The sequence below is a fragment of the Pinus tabuliformis genome, chromosome 9 (genome assembly GCF_031772625.1).
Source record: "Pinus tabuliformis cultivar Carrire ecotype Pingquan chromosome 9, CPIR1, whole genome shotgun sequence".
In the NCBI taxonomy this organism is placed as follows: Eukaryota; Viridiplantae; Streptophyta; class Pinopsida; order Pinales; family Pinaceae; genus Pinus; species Pinus tabuliformis.
The window spans coordinates 1114078941-1114094625 of NC_142307.1; the positions used below are offsets into that span (position 1 = coordinate 1114078941).

The 15685-nt window shown below is 39.5% G+C and overlaps 1 pseudogene; it reads right to left on the minus strand.

Annotated features, from left to right (window-relative positions):
* Window positions 1-963: 963 nt before the first annotated feature.
* LOC149152563 (receptor-like cytosolic serine/threonine-protein kinase RBK2) lies at window positions 964-1762 on the minus strand (annotated as a pseudogene).
* Window positions 1763-15685: the final 13923 nt, after the last annotated feature.

Sequence of the window (15685 nt, forward strand, 5' to 3'; positions counted from 1 at the left end):
TAGATCCACACATTTTGGAAAGCTGAAGCCTGATTTTATTGAAACCTATTAGAATACAGCCATCTCTGACTTTCGCCTGCCACTGTAATGACTGCAGGGCGGCATGCCATTGCAGTAGGAAGGCAGAACGGACTTTTCAAGGTTTCGACACTTGGGTTTTATGTTATGTCAGATGGCTCTGCATGGGTATACTATTATTTCAAAGTAGTCGATGACGATTGTTTTCTGCAGGCATTGGGAATCAAGTGGAAGGAGGTGAAAGTGGTGGGGAGGAGCGCCTTGAAGAAATGGAGACAGCAGCCTTGGAATGGAAGAAAGGGAGACAGCAATCTTGGAAAAGAAAGATCCACACATTTGATTTTTTTCATTATTTATATAAAATAATTTTAAATATATAAATAGATTCAACACTTTCAAAAACTCATTAGAATTATGTATATTATATTTTTAAAAACTCATTTGAATTATCCACATTGCAGACTTTAAACTTATTATTCAAACCAATCATTTTTTTTAATCAACATTGACTTGAAGAATTACAAAAAAAACCCAAAACTTGAAAAATTAAAGCACAACATATATAATACATACAATCATTACATTACTAATGAGAAATTTCTAAAACCATGTGCAACAAAAGTTGAAAGAGAGCAAGCATATTGGATTTTCCTACCCTTGTGTGGGAGGAATTTGGAAAGCAAAATGACTCTAGAGTTGAAACTGATTTGTTTTTGTTATTGTCGATTCACATGTTTGTTGCACAATAAATTCGGGTAACGAAGAACAACATGATTGAAAATGAACATGTACAGACATTGTGGTACATTAATTCCGCTCAAAGTGACCTCCTCCTACTTATACAGATGTCATGTCAGATGTAGTCTCTTTGATTCCGACGGAAGGAGATATAAAAATTTGTGGTATGATAGCCTAAACTGAATTGCAAAAGTAGCAGTGTGAGTTTCAGAATTGCAGAGCAACCTCCTTGTGACGGTTGAGGTCTGTCAGATAGTGTGTCGAGGAGATGTATTCTCCTGTGTCCAATGATTCATGTAGATATGGTGTGTGCAGAAGTGGCACTGTCAAGGATTCTGAGTTTTCTATGTTTTGTCCTTCCCCATTTAGAAGTTGAAAAACCTAATTCAACATGTGTTGCAATTTTCAAAAATAAAACATAGAGGTAGATTTGATCTATATTTAATAAATGAGGATTGTGGTAATTTTCAGTCAGTACCATATACTTGTAGTTGCATTAGAGTTTCGAGAAAATCGTGAAGGCACTAGCTCTGGATCAATAATGGGCTTACAAATTCTCATTTTAACAACTTACCTGTTTCATGGAAGGCCTGAGGATGGCAATCTGTTGGACACATAATGCAGCGATGGAGGCCATCACATCCAACTAATGGGCATTGTATGCATCGCCCAAGCGAGGGTCAACCAGCTTTTGGATGCTTCTACATTCAAGTAGAGGCTTTGCCTGCATTGATTCCATACATTATGCAACAACCCACAGTTGAGTCTTTTCTTATGTTGGCAGAAATGCTAACCGAGGCAGAGATGGAAGCCCAAATATATAGAGAATTACACAGCCATGCTACTCACACAAATATGAACAATCTATCACCGATAAGTAGGAATCACATACCCACATCACTAAGCTTTGCTGAGAAGAGTCAATTGGAAGGCGACCAGTAATTAGCTCTAACAGAAGTACACCAAATGCGAAAACATTTATTTTCTCATCAACAATCCCATGCATGACATACTCTGGGGAAAGATAGCTGGAATATAAATGTAACAAACATGAATATTCCTGGTCCACTATGAAGAAAAGTGAAGCCATCCTTATGAAATGAATATCAAGTGTATGAATGTTCCTAGCAAATCCTCAAGAAGAAGTAGAACTACTCACCCAAACATGCCTTCAATAGTAGTTGTTAATATCAGGTGTGTCCATGGCTTCGGTAGCCACTTTGCTAGTCCAAAATCTGAAATCTGCAGTTCACCAAATGAAATCATGAGACATCTTCGGAGCATAAGTTTCATTTCAATTTCTCCTCATCATAAATGCTCATAACTCCAAATTCCTCGTAACTCCAAATTTGCAATTAACTTAGTAGTACATTAACAAATTCCCATCAGAAGGATATGCCAGACTAAAATCCTAGCCAAGCTAATACTGTAAGAGAAACATTGTAATATGCTTTTAACATCAGTCGGTATGGAAAGGACCAAAAGTGTTTCAAGAAAGAATAGATATAAATTACACAATATACTTACAGCATCTTCCTACACGTACATCTATAGACATTAATTACTATTTAGTTGAAAACTCTTCAATTTTTTTCATGTAGTGTGTTTCACTTTTTTTTTTGCATCTCAAGCTCCTTCGATGTGCCCTACAGCTTCGGCAATAATTCTTCCCTACATTGATTTAATATGTTCAATTTCTTTGCAAAAATATTGCTCCTTGGATTCATACTGCTCTCTAATTAATGCAATCCGTGATGATTCTTGTTTCAATGTTGATTGGTTCCAATTCTTTCTTTTGTAAACAAATTTGATATGCATCTGCTTCTGACTTCTCTTGACACTTCTAACTCTACCTTCTTTGTATTACAAATGTCTAAATGTTTTTTAATATTATGAATTTCATCTTTTATAGCATCATATTCCTTAGCCTTATGAAGAATTTCATTCTCCACAATGGAAAGAGTTTTCACTTCTGTTTCCAATTTTGAAAGTTTAAAGGACATTTCCTCATTTAATCGGAGGTACTTTTCCTCATCTTTGTTCAAATCTCAAGTTCACTCAACGTAGTCCGCAATGTTGTTAACAACTCTTCCCTTTGCTTTGTTGACAAAGTTGATTCTTGCACCTTCGTTTCAAACTACTCGATCATGAATGTATTATCCGCATTAGCCCTTTGTAGTGACTCTTATGTGATTGATAAGCGTGTCTACAAATCATCCTTTCTCACACGAAGCTTAGATACTTTAGCATCTACATGTCGCAGAAGCTCTTTTGAATGGAATAAATGTTTACTCTAATCTTTTGTTTTCAACTCTTCTTCCATAAACTTGTTCTTAAGTTCACTATGCTGCCTACGAAGCTGAATGAATTCATCCCTTTGATCATTAAAAAATGATATTTGAGCATGTTGATCATCCAACTTGGACTTGACGAATGTTACTGTTATCTCTAACTCATCCCTTGAACATTTCAAGTCACCCAATTCTCCATCTGAATTTTCCAGCACAGCTTTTCATGAGCAAAGCTCATCCTCAATTTTTCACTTTTCTGATTAACTCTATGCAAGGAAACATTTAATTGTGCATTTTCCTCTTTAGAACTCTCCAAAACCATCTCACATCTTTCAAACTCAGCCTTCATATTGTCACATTCCTTAATCCTTTCAATAAGACTGTTCTTATCCTTCAGAACAATTTGTATGTCTCTCTCCAACTCTGAAAGTTTACTGCAAAGCTTTTTCTTAGTTTGAATATAATTTGTTTCATTATTCATCAATTTCTCATTATCACTCCATGCAGTTTGCAGCCTTGACAATAATGCCTCATGTTATGTGTTTGACTAATCTAGTTGGGCCATGAATTCTTGCACATTCTTTTCAAATTCATTTTCAACAAATGCAACCTCTACATTAGCTCTCTCTAGTGATTCTCCCAAGCATGATGAGTATTCATCTAAATTATTATTTTCATCACGCAGTTGAGATGATTCTTCCTCTGCCTTTTGTTGAAGCTCTTTTTGCAAAACTAACAAATGTTTCATATCTTATGTCTTCGACTCTTGTTCTACCAACCTCTGATCAAGTTCACTTTGACCACTTCAAAACTCCATCAATTCATTTTTCTGCTCATAATGAGATGGTAGTTCAACAACTTTCTCCTCCAAGGTGAACTGGAGTGATGCAACTATTTTCTCTAGCGTATCCTCGCAGCATTCCAACCTATCCACATCTGCATCTAAATTTTTCAGTGTTTCTTTAAATGAGCTAATCTCATCCTCCAAATTGTCCTTTTCCTAACTAACCCTTTGTAAAGAAGCCTATAAACTAGTCCTCTCTATTTTATAGCCATCTAAATTTCTTTTACAACTCTGAAGTTCAGACTTTATCACATTAGAATCTTCAACATTTCAAAAAATGTAGTTCTTTTTAACCATGACAACTTGTACATCTCTCTCCAACTCTGAAATTTTACTACATAGTTCTTGGTTCCTTTGAATATAATTTGTTTCATTATTCATCACCTTCTCATTATCATCCCATGCAGCTTGTAGCCTTGACAATAATGCTTCATTTCACTTGTTTTACAGATCCAATTGGGTTATAAGTTCTTGCACCTTGTCTTCACATTCCCTTTCAATAAATGCAATATCTGCATTGGCACTCTATATTAATTCTTACAAACCTAACAAATGTTTCTATAAATTTTCCTTTTCAGCACGCAACTAGGATGCTTCTGCCTTTTCCTTCTATTGAATATATTTCTGCAATGCTATCAATTGTTTCACATCTCGTGTTTTTTATTCTTTGTCTAGCAACCTCCACTCAAGTTCACTAGGTCGAATTCAAAGCTCCATCACTGCATTCATTTTCTCATAATGAGCTGATAATTTAGTAAGCTTGTTCTCCAATGTGAACTGGAGGGATTCAATCGTTCTCTCTAGCTCATCCTTGTAATGTTTTAGCTTATCCACATCAACATCTGAATTTCTCAGTGCTTCTTTCAGTGAGCTAAGGTCCTCCTCTAGTTTGGTTTTTTCTTGACCAACTCTCTTCAAAGAAGCTTCTATACCATTCCTCTTTCACTGATATTCCAAACAACAATTTCAACTCAAATTTATCCATCGACGTTGGTATCCATGTTTGAGGAAAGATCCCAACTTCCATAGAAATGAACCAAGCAAGCTAGGTTATAATAACCACCTAAATGCCACTTTTATCATTAGAAGTCCAATTTCCCTTCAAATTTTATTGGAATAAATAAACTACTTATCAAGATAATATACTTACGAAGGGAACAAATAACCTGGAAATATTGTTAGCAAGTTTTTGCACAGGTTCTCTAGCCATCTAAGTAGCCTCTACAAGTTGTAAAATTTGAGATAGTGCAGTTTCTAAACTCCCATGCATGATTTTAACAATAAAAAATCCGTTCTCATTCATGGAGATATGACCCACACCATGTAATCTCTATTCTAATAATTTCATAGAAATCTAGTCCTTCCCTACGTTGATTTGGAGATTTAAAGAGTTGCTAATAAGGATAGTTGGACTGAAGTACAAGAGATTTTACAAGGTCATCACATACAATCAGAAAAATATGGTGAGGTCAAAGATGAGCCATTTAAACATAAAAAAGGAACTCCAGAAGTTATAGTGGTGAACCTGGAATGTCCCTCAAATGAAGTAGGAACAAAGTTTGGTCATTGAGGAAGCCATCATATTTTTTTGGTGAATTTTTCCTTCCAAAAATATTATATATTCTCCTAAATGTCAAAAGAAATAAGAAGTACCCTCCTTTCTAAGGTAGCACATTTGAAGGAAAAGAACATCCTTGAAATTTACTAATGGACCTTTTGGAAGGTAATTGTTGACTACAAGATTAGTAACTACTATCAACGCTTTTTATTCAAAAAATACTGGAAATTTAATCAATCAATTAGACGAAAACATTTTATATATTATTCCCATATATTTCCTAGTAAATTTTTTCTACAACCTTTCTATTCAAGGGAAAAATATTCACAACCTTTTATGATAAGAAAAATGGTTTTTGAAGGAGGGCTCTTGTTCTACCAACCATTGCTCAAGTTCACTTTGATGACTTCGAAGCTCCATCAATTCATTTTTCTACTCCTAATGAGATGTTAATTCAGTAACTTTCTCCTCCAATGTGAACTGGAATGATCCAACCATTTTCTCTAGCGTATCCTTGCAACATTCCAACCTATCCACACCTGCAACTGAATTTTTCAGTGTTAATTTGAATGAGCTAAGCTTATCCTCCAGATTTTCCTTGTCATGTCTAACCCTTTGCAAAGAAGCTCTAAACCAGTCCTCTCTATTTTATAGCGATATATTTTTTTTTACAACTCTCAATTTCATAATTTATGACATTAGTTTCTTCAACCTTTTGAACAAGGCAATTATTTTCAACGATGGCATCTTGTTGATCTCTCTCCAACTGAAATTTTACTACACAACTCTTGGTTCCTTTGAATATAATTTGTATCATTATTCATCAAATTCTCATTATCATCTCATGCAGTATGTAGCCTTGACAATAATCCCTCTTGTCGCTTGTTTGGGAGATCCAATTGGGTTATAAGTTCTTACACCTTGTCTTCACATTCCCTTTTAATAAGTTCAATATCTACATTGGCACTCTATATAAATTCTTGCAAACCTGATAAATGTTGTTCAAAATTGTTCTTTTCAGCACGCAACTGAGATGCTTCTCCCTCTACCTTCTGTTGAAGATTTTTTATAAAACTATGAATTGTTCCATATCTTTTGTTTTTTATTATTGTTCTAGAAACATCCACGCAAGTTGACTGGGTCGACTTCAAAGCTCCATCACTGCATTCATTTCCTCGTAATGAGATGACAACTCAATAAGCTTGTACTCCATTGTGAACTTGAGGGATGCAATTGTTCTCTCTAGCCCATCCTTACAATGTTTCAGCTTATCCACATCAGCATTTGAATTTCTCAATTGTGCCAACTCAAATCTATCCATCGATGTTGGGCTCCATGTTTGAGGGAAGATCCTGTTGTAGCGGCTGCAACGCCCTCCAAAATTTTTGCCCGCATCCAATTTCGAAGCCTCCTTTGAGAGTTTTACTTGATGTTTGCATGCACTCGAGTTCACCCTGTGAACTCATGTGAGTCTTTGCACCCACCTTGCTTGATCATTCAACGAACAACTTTTCTATATTGGTATCAATGTCTTGCTTGTGACCATGTTTTGTTCATGCACAAGATCTTCACTTCGTGCGTACATGTTGTGTTCACTAGGTACACATCCGTCGCATTCACACACAGAGTCATATGCACTATCCCGCAAGCATCATCATGATCATCCAACAATCAGTCACAAGGGTCGATCTTGTCGCTTGCACCATCGGTTGGCCATGTTGAGCATGTGTGTCTTGATGTTTGAGGCATCTTGTCGTCAAGTCATGTGAGTGTGTGTTTGCAAGGTCACGTATCTACCATTTCACTCGTTCACACACTTAGTCATTTTTGTTGAAATTCCAACAACTAGATCACCCTCTCATAATCGGACCATCACCGCATCATCAACTCGATCAATTGTCACTAGAATAGTGTAGGAGCACCCAGCAAGCCATTTCAAGCTGCACTGCCTGCAAGCTCATCAATCAATGCTTTTGCTGGTCAACCAGAAAGTTTGACCGGGTTGTCAGCCCAGGACTCATGCCCCTCAAAAATTGCGCAAAGGCTGCAGACCATGCCTGCTTTGCTGACTGATAAAATTGTGCAGATAAGCCAGACAGACACCCAGTTCTCATCCCTGTCTCCCTCAGAAAATTATGCATTTTTCCCAGCCAGTCACCAGTCAGCTAATTGGCTACTCACCCAGAAAACTGTTCTGATTTCATGAGCAAGCCCTCTATAACCTAGCAGTCCAGTTAGCTCAGAAACTACATAGAGGTGGTCAGTAGGTCAGCCTCCAGCAACTACGTAGTTTTTTCCGCCAGGTCGTTGCCAGCCCCATCTAGGAACTACGCAGTTTCTGCTCCCAAGCTCCCGCTACCAGCTTCCTCCAGGAACTACGTAGTTTTTGGTGCCAATATCTCACTACCCGCCCACTCCAGAAATCGCATAGATCCTACCTATCGAGTACTCCTGCAACCAGCACTGCTTCTCACAAAAAATGCACATATTTGTCCTCCAGCCGAGCCAGATCCCGCAGATAGTCACTACCAATCCAGAATGCTCATGTCCATCTCCTAGTGATTTCTGCATAGTTTTCATCAGCAGTGCATGTAGCCCACATCCTAGCTCGAAACTTTCCTTGCACAGTTTTGTAACCTTGTCCTCTCTCCCAGTCACCTGCATCCAAAAAAGATATTGCATCATGGTAGACAAGGAGGTTTATGTATTTGATGTTGTCTCATCATGAGTGACTGTAGATACAGGTACATGAATAGACATGATGTGACAATAGATGGGATGAACAAGGAGAGTACTTGCAAAAGGACATGTACCCGAACGGATGACCATGCGAAGATTTGTTCGCGGATGGACGAACGAACGAACATGCGAAGATGTGTTCGCACATGGGTGAACGAACGAACATGCAAGGATGATTTCTCTGACGAACGAACATGCATTTTCACCAATGGAAGAACATTTCAAGCATGCCAAATTACAATAAAGGAGAAACGTGTGAGCACAACATCAAGTGAACCCAATGAACATCGAAGACTCCGCACACCCTGCCGTGCGGAGGTGAAGCTGTGATACACCATGAGGATATCGATCACTCAGGAGCAATGAAACTTGACATACACACCAGAAATAGCACGAATGTACCAACACTATCCTATCGAGTCATGTCATGAGTGATGTTAGCCACATCACTACTGTGGGCCATATTGTGTCAATCAATGTAATGTAACGTGGAAGTCTAAGAGACCCACTTGTAATATGAAGAGTCATGTAAGGTTGAAAAGTCATGAAATTCAAACATTCATGAGGGAAGTTGAACAATCACAAGGGTCAATTTTACCCTTGGCTATAAATAGCCCTCACTTGTACATGGAAAGGAATTTTCACCTTGGCTCCTCCCACATACTTAGAGTCTGTAATATTTTCTTTGAGGAGTAAGTAGTGGCTCCAACGACCGGTCGATGGGGTTAGTGATGTATGGTGTTGTTGAAGGTGCTGGACCAGCCAACATGTCAGGGGATATCCCTAGTAAGAAGTCCCAACTATACCTCAAACTATTTGCTGTAGGAGTCCCAGCAGTAGGTCATACGGTATCGCCTTGATTGCGGTTGCACGTAGAGGCAAGTAAGATGTCCCTGTTGGTAGAAAGGGTGTGACATATGCATCAAGTCAAAGAAGGTGCATGAATGGTTCTAACACACGGAGGGTGAGGTGATTGCACCCCTTGGAAACCTGTGAGAGCACAAAGTTAATAAGAGAACACACGAGCAAAGATGCATCACAAACTGGAAGGAAAGTCAGCTAGAATTCCAAATTGATGGTTAAAACAACAACACATTTTAGTAAGATTCATACATATATATACAAAAAGAGTCTATAAAGACATGTGTAAGCAAACATATACATATATCAATTAGAGTAAACAATATAACTAAAATACAATACAACATATGCATGAAATGTGTTGCTTTCTTATATTAATAAGTGAAAGTTCCAGTCATACAATACAACCATGACCAACCACTAGTTGCAACAGCAAAACGTTACAGTCATTGCAGCCTACTCCTCCAAAGAGATATACTAGCTTTGCACAATGGATAAGCCAAGGCTCATTACAATACTCTCCAAGCTTTCTCTAAGATACTCCTATCAAACTCTTGGCTGACCAAAAGCCTATGCAATGAGTTATGAGGGACTATATATAGAAAAGAATGGGGTGGCCCTTGACATTCCCCTTTTTGATTGTTCATATACCGTCATGACTCTTCATCTACTCTATGACTATTACATCCAACTATCAACACTTAAACTTCCACTTGACAAGACATTACATACAATATGCACATGTATCCATGTGAGAAAACATAGGCTTGAGCAAGCCATGCAGGACATCACTATAATTCAAACAACTGTGGGAAGATCAGCTCTTCGACATCCTCACAATGGTCGACGGTGGTGAATTGATGCCAAGCTTGGTAGTCCGCGATGGTGTGCGTGTACTCTATGGTGACACCTTTCTGGAAATGAACTCTTACCTCCATCGCATCCAAGTACACTGCTCTAGCTCCTCTATCTAACTCGTCTAATAACATGCACATTATTGTCTTGAGTGCGGCCAGATATCAAAGTATGAGTCGAGCTCCAGTCAGACTTGTGCCTTCGTCTTTGCCTCGATGAGTGTCCCAATAGATGGGATCGCATGTGCATGCACAATAACATCCATGATGCTGAATACTGTGCATGGGAAGCTTACAAAGTAGTGATGAGCTACAAGAGATCTTCATAGTTCTGGATCTGACTCTAGATGCGTACCTTCAGCTTGAATGCCCTAGGCTTCATCATCTTGAGAAAGTGAAATGGGGCTCACTTGTATCTCATTTTCCATGTATGCATGTAATCAACAATAGTATGCACGTTTGACAAGATACATTCTCTCCTAGCACATCATTGCTGCCAACTGTTAAGATGGAAAACCGCCTTATGCATGGTACCAAACTTGGACTACAATGCCTGCATGACTGTCTCAAGGGAAAATACTTCATCTAATATTGCATTCTTCAACTCTGCTCAGGCAGATGTTGTAACTAGTTCTCCTCCTTGCTTGGACATCTGTAACTTCTTAGCCATTCGATCATTCTCAACTATCAAGAAGCAAGCACTCTTTCTAGTGGCTTCGTCATATGATATGGTGGCATTGGAAAATGATACTAGATGCTTGTGTGTGTCAGAAATGATCACTTATTCTTCAAACTACATAGGAGATGTGTTGTCATGCAGAGTAGACACTCTGCGTGATTTCACAACTCTATGCTACGACTTGTCGAATGATATGTTGTGCATCTCTCCTTTCGGATTGTCTATAAGGATCTTAGTATCTCCTTGGTTGCTTGGGACTCGCTCTACTTACGGATCTAGTGAAGCTAGTGGGTCAACCTCTTAATGGTAAGGCATGAGGTTGATGTCTTGCTCTAACTCTTACTGCTCCATATCTGTATCCATCTACTCAAGTGCTTGTTCAATCTCTTGAGCAAAGTCCTGCTCCTGCAACTTCTCACCCTGTTTTCTTGGTGCTAGCTGGTTAGATGAGTCTACTACCTGTACGAGCACAGTTTCATCTATCTGTACATGTTGTTCCCCCTGTTGTACCTATTCTTGCTATGCTTCCTTCTCCTGTCTGCGCATCTCTTGTTCCTTCCGGAGTTGCTCCTTCAATTCATGCAACTCCTTCACTGTTTCCGCCATCCTCTGTTTTTCTGTCTTCCTTTATGCGGTTCTCCTGATGCGTTGTTTCCTCTTTACCTCCGTTGCAAAAGCTTATTCCTGTACAAGTGGGTCTTCTCTAAACTTGCATCTTTGTTCTACCTCCACATTGTCGACAACCTTCCTCTTGTCTTTGTCGTGTGCAGGTATGTTTACCTCTATTTTTGTTGCTGCTAGTGCTCTCGTGGATGTTGCTTCACATTGCTTTGCTAACAATTCCATAGCAATGTCGACCGGTTCATTGGGCTTGGATAAGATGTAACAATATCTCCATGGGTTTTCGTTCTCCCAATGATATGCCTCATGGATCCATTGAAACTGTACTCTCGCGCACTGATCTTTCACAATACAATGCGGGTCATACAGATTGAAGCTTCAGATGTTGAAATGATATTTCTTGATCTCCTATGATCTGACATCTGCATGCTTGAGGTTTTGTATCTCATACAACCCGATCTGCAATGGAAGAGTGGGCCAAGGTGCCTTCTTCTTCCAGTGCAGCCTAGCTGACAGTCTTGGTGAGATGTGATACGATACTTCTTGCATGATGATGTTGTCCATAGAAAACTTCGGCAAAACATGTGGAGGCTACTCTGTGTTGTACATCCATATGAAGGCGTCGGGCGATGAGGCATACCAATCCGCTATGTCTATTAGCACCTCCATTATTGCCTTTGACATGCAAGGTGGATCCTGTTCAAATATCATCTTGTACACTGGGGTGACAAAATGATCTGGAAGTTGTGTGATAACTCCTCTGAAGTTGCATTAGAAAAATAGTTTACAAAAACTATTGATAGAGGTTTCTGTTGATGTCCATGCCCACTTCATGCGCGGGAACTGCTGACGGGCACATATTGCATCGAAGATTTAAAAGGACATGTATATTTCTACTTGCTAACCTTTGGGTGACTGTTGAGCTCGTGTAACCTCTTCCTTTAGCCTATAAGCCAACATGTTGAACCAGTTGCATGTTTTTCCTTCAGTGACCAACTGGGCCAACGCGATCACCCAACTCTGTGGGAAGGTCTCTGTGCTCTCTTGGCCATACAAGAAACATGAAAAGAGGATGAAGTGTTGATACACATTTCATAGTATCTTCGTCTTGTAAATCTGGTTGGGTGTCATCCTGAATTTGGCTGGCTCCTTTACCCAATTCTTCAAGATATCCCTAAAGTTGGCATTGGTGCTAGGTATGTTAAAGGGTGTCTCCATGGTGATCACTAGCTTTGACAAATGCTAGATATGCTAATAATTTTATGCACTGAAGGTAGCAATCTCCATCCCAATGACACTAGTCAATGTTAACATCTAGGGATCAGTGTGCGAGATGATCCAATGTATCATGTCCTTGCATGGGAATGCAGGATACCTGAATGCAATCCAGTACACGCCGAACTTGTGAATGTCCACATAGACTTGGCAGTCTTCGAGATCTTCCCCAAATGTGCCTGAGAATGCATCATTGACCTCTTCCCATTTTATCTTGATGTCTTTGTCTATGATCAAATTGGTGTCTTCATAGATGGGCAAACTCGTACACACTCGCCCAACTGCTACTCCAGTTGTGGTTCCATCGATGTCCTTTGACCCTGCTCTCTTGGAGGCCATTGATCCTGAACTACTGAGAGATGGACAAACACCTGTTGTATATGGAGACATGGCGACATGCATGGCAAGAAATCTGGCAGTTAAAGCAAAAGAAAACTTGAGGGATAACATGCGACATACCTAGGGATTGAATAGCAAGGATTGTGCAATTTTCACTGGGAGGCTGGGAGAATGACTACCAGAACTGCGTAAAAGGTAGTCCATACTATCGGCTGGCTAGTTTGATGCTAGAATTACGTAATGCGCAATCCAGACTGGCCTACTGGGTGTTGAGATTGCGCAATGCGCAATTTCAGCTAGCAAGTGATGCAGGCCCAGGGATTGCATTACACAATTTTCTTTGATAGCACTCACTACCTCTTAGAATTGCACAAGGTAGGACTGGAGGGTAGTCAATAGCCAGAATTGTGCATTTTCTGGGAGGAAGGTAGAGCCTTCCCTCTCAGAATTACGTAATGATGTCCGAGTGAGGCAAAGTCTAGGCCAAGGTTGCCCAAAGCCGTCGACGGACAACTGAAAGCAAATAAAGATGTGAATGCATGGTGATACTGAGTGTAAGAAGGACTAAATGATCATGCATGAAAACAATCAATGCAAGATTCAAAAAACAAAACAACATGCATGTGTGTGAAACTAGTCGCCGAATCAACGAAAATTTGTGCAAAACAGTGTCATGCATGCAACAACAGTGAGATGCTAATGAAAACTGAAACAATGCTTATATAGGCTAACATGCATGAAAATGATAGCAAGCATTAACAGAAATCAAGGAGACAACACTCACACAAGCCAGAACACAAAAAGCGATAGAAATGCTGCAAAAGACAAGTTAAGTGGACTTACTCGAAAATAGATGAGTTGGATGTGTCAAAGACTCCTAGATGTGCTGTGGGAAGTCACAGCTCCAAGATTGATGTGAAGAATGAGCTCTAAAGTGTCGAATATTTAAGTTTGAGGCTCATGACATGAGTGCCACAAATCTAGGAACAAGCGATGCTTGGAGGAAATTTTCTAAAACAATCTTTGAATGTAACCTCTAGCTGTTAAAAATAGCTCCCTAAAATCTAGCGATGCTTTTACATGTTTCTTTTTTCTATTTCGGAAAAATTTAGCCCATGCATGGAAGTTAAGTTTTCTCGGTCCCAGGTGAAACCAGTCAACCTGAGGGCACATGCAATAGCCTGCTTGACTGAGGGGAAATTTTGTACAATTTCTGGGATGAAGCTCGGCTGGTTGTCCAGAGGGATTGCGCAATTTCTAGGAGTAGCTGACTGCTGCCCAAAATTATGCAATTTTTGGGCTGATTTGTCTTGCTGGGCTAGATTACGCAGTTTTCACTAGGGAGGTTGTCTGACAAGATTGCGTAATTTTTGAGACCAGTAGGGTGCCAGTCAAATTTGCACAATTTCAGGAGGGAAGATTGGTTCCCCTCCAGAATTACACAATTTTCTGAGGGAGTTGCTCAGCCAGCAGCTGGACCAAGTCCAGAGTGGCAGTCTTTGAGGGGAGTGAAGCAAGCTATCATGCATAGGTTGGAAAGTTGCTAGAAAACCAATGAAGCTTATGTACTTGACAACACAAGACATGCTGCTGAGGATGGTTGGTAGGGAGGCTCCAAAACGAAGCTAAGGCAAAATTTGGGAGGGTGGTTGTAGCTGCTACAACACTTGCAGACACACTGGTAGAACTCCAGCCCTCCGAATGGACCTTGTTCATGAAAAGAAAGTCTAACACATCAGGAAGTATTGTTCAGTTCCCTATTCATCTTAGTTTCCACGCTTGATTGTAAGATTTAGCATCTACCAAGTCCTTGGTCGGTTCACACACATTCCAAGCCAAGTCAACACAGTTATTTTGACTCGGGGGGGTATATTGGTGTACAACCAGTATGGTCGTCATAGTTTTATTTTCATCTCTGGTGTTGCTTCGCTGCCTGCAGGCCTGCACAGTACCCCAACAGAGTCACACATGAACACAAGCATCGCTCTGCTTCCAGCGAGCATGGTCAGTAACTTGGTAGAGTTACTTTCATCACCTCTCTATGCAAGAAGCCCTTCTCTTCTTCATTTTTCATTTTTTTCCAAAATTTTCACTTTTTCATTTTTTCATTTTTCATTTTCATAACTGTGCATAGCACTTATTCATTTCAGAGGCAGAAGAGGGATGCTGGCTTATTGAGAGCAGAAGAGGTTGTTCCTTCAAAGACATAGTTTATATATACCTCTGACTTGCTTGTTAAGGTCTTCCCCCTCAGCTTACTCTTCTTGACTGAGCTAACAAGGATTAACACAAAACAACCGACTAGAGTAGGTGATACTAGTTAGTGCGCAAGTGTTTTGTTTTCACCAAGGTTCACTTCAAACAATACGTATTTTCCATTGACATATCATGGACTGAAGAAAACAAGTTATTCATACAAAGGTATGACAATAGATAACCAATTATATAACTATATAAGTCTTCTTGTACTTTACCCAACTTGTTTCAAGAGTTGCACAAAGTTTCATGTGAAACTAACAAGCAAGCTAACACAAAACAAAGTGAAATAAGAAGTAAATGAGGAAGCAAAGCAAGTAAGCAAACAACATGCAAGCAAACCAAACAACCTACAAGGTAACAAGAAAAAATAGACACAAGTTAAGAAGCAAACATACACGCAAGCAAACAAACCAAAAGCAAACACTACTCCTACTCCTAAGCTAATGGTGCATGGGCCTGATCACGTGAAGTGATACTTCCAATGCATCCACCGATGCATTAATCGACCAATCTTGGTGAAGGCATGGCAAACAACACAGTTGTGTCAACCAGAAAACATGAAAGATATAACAATGAAGACAAGCACACTCCAAGTTTAAAAGTGTCCAC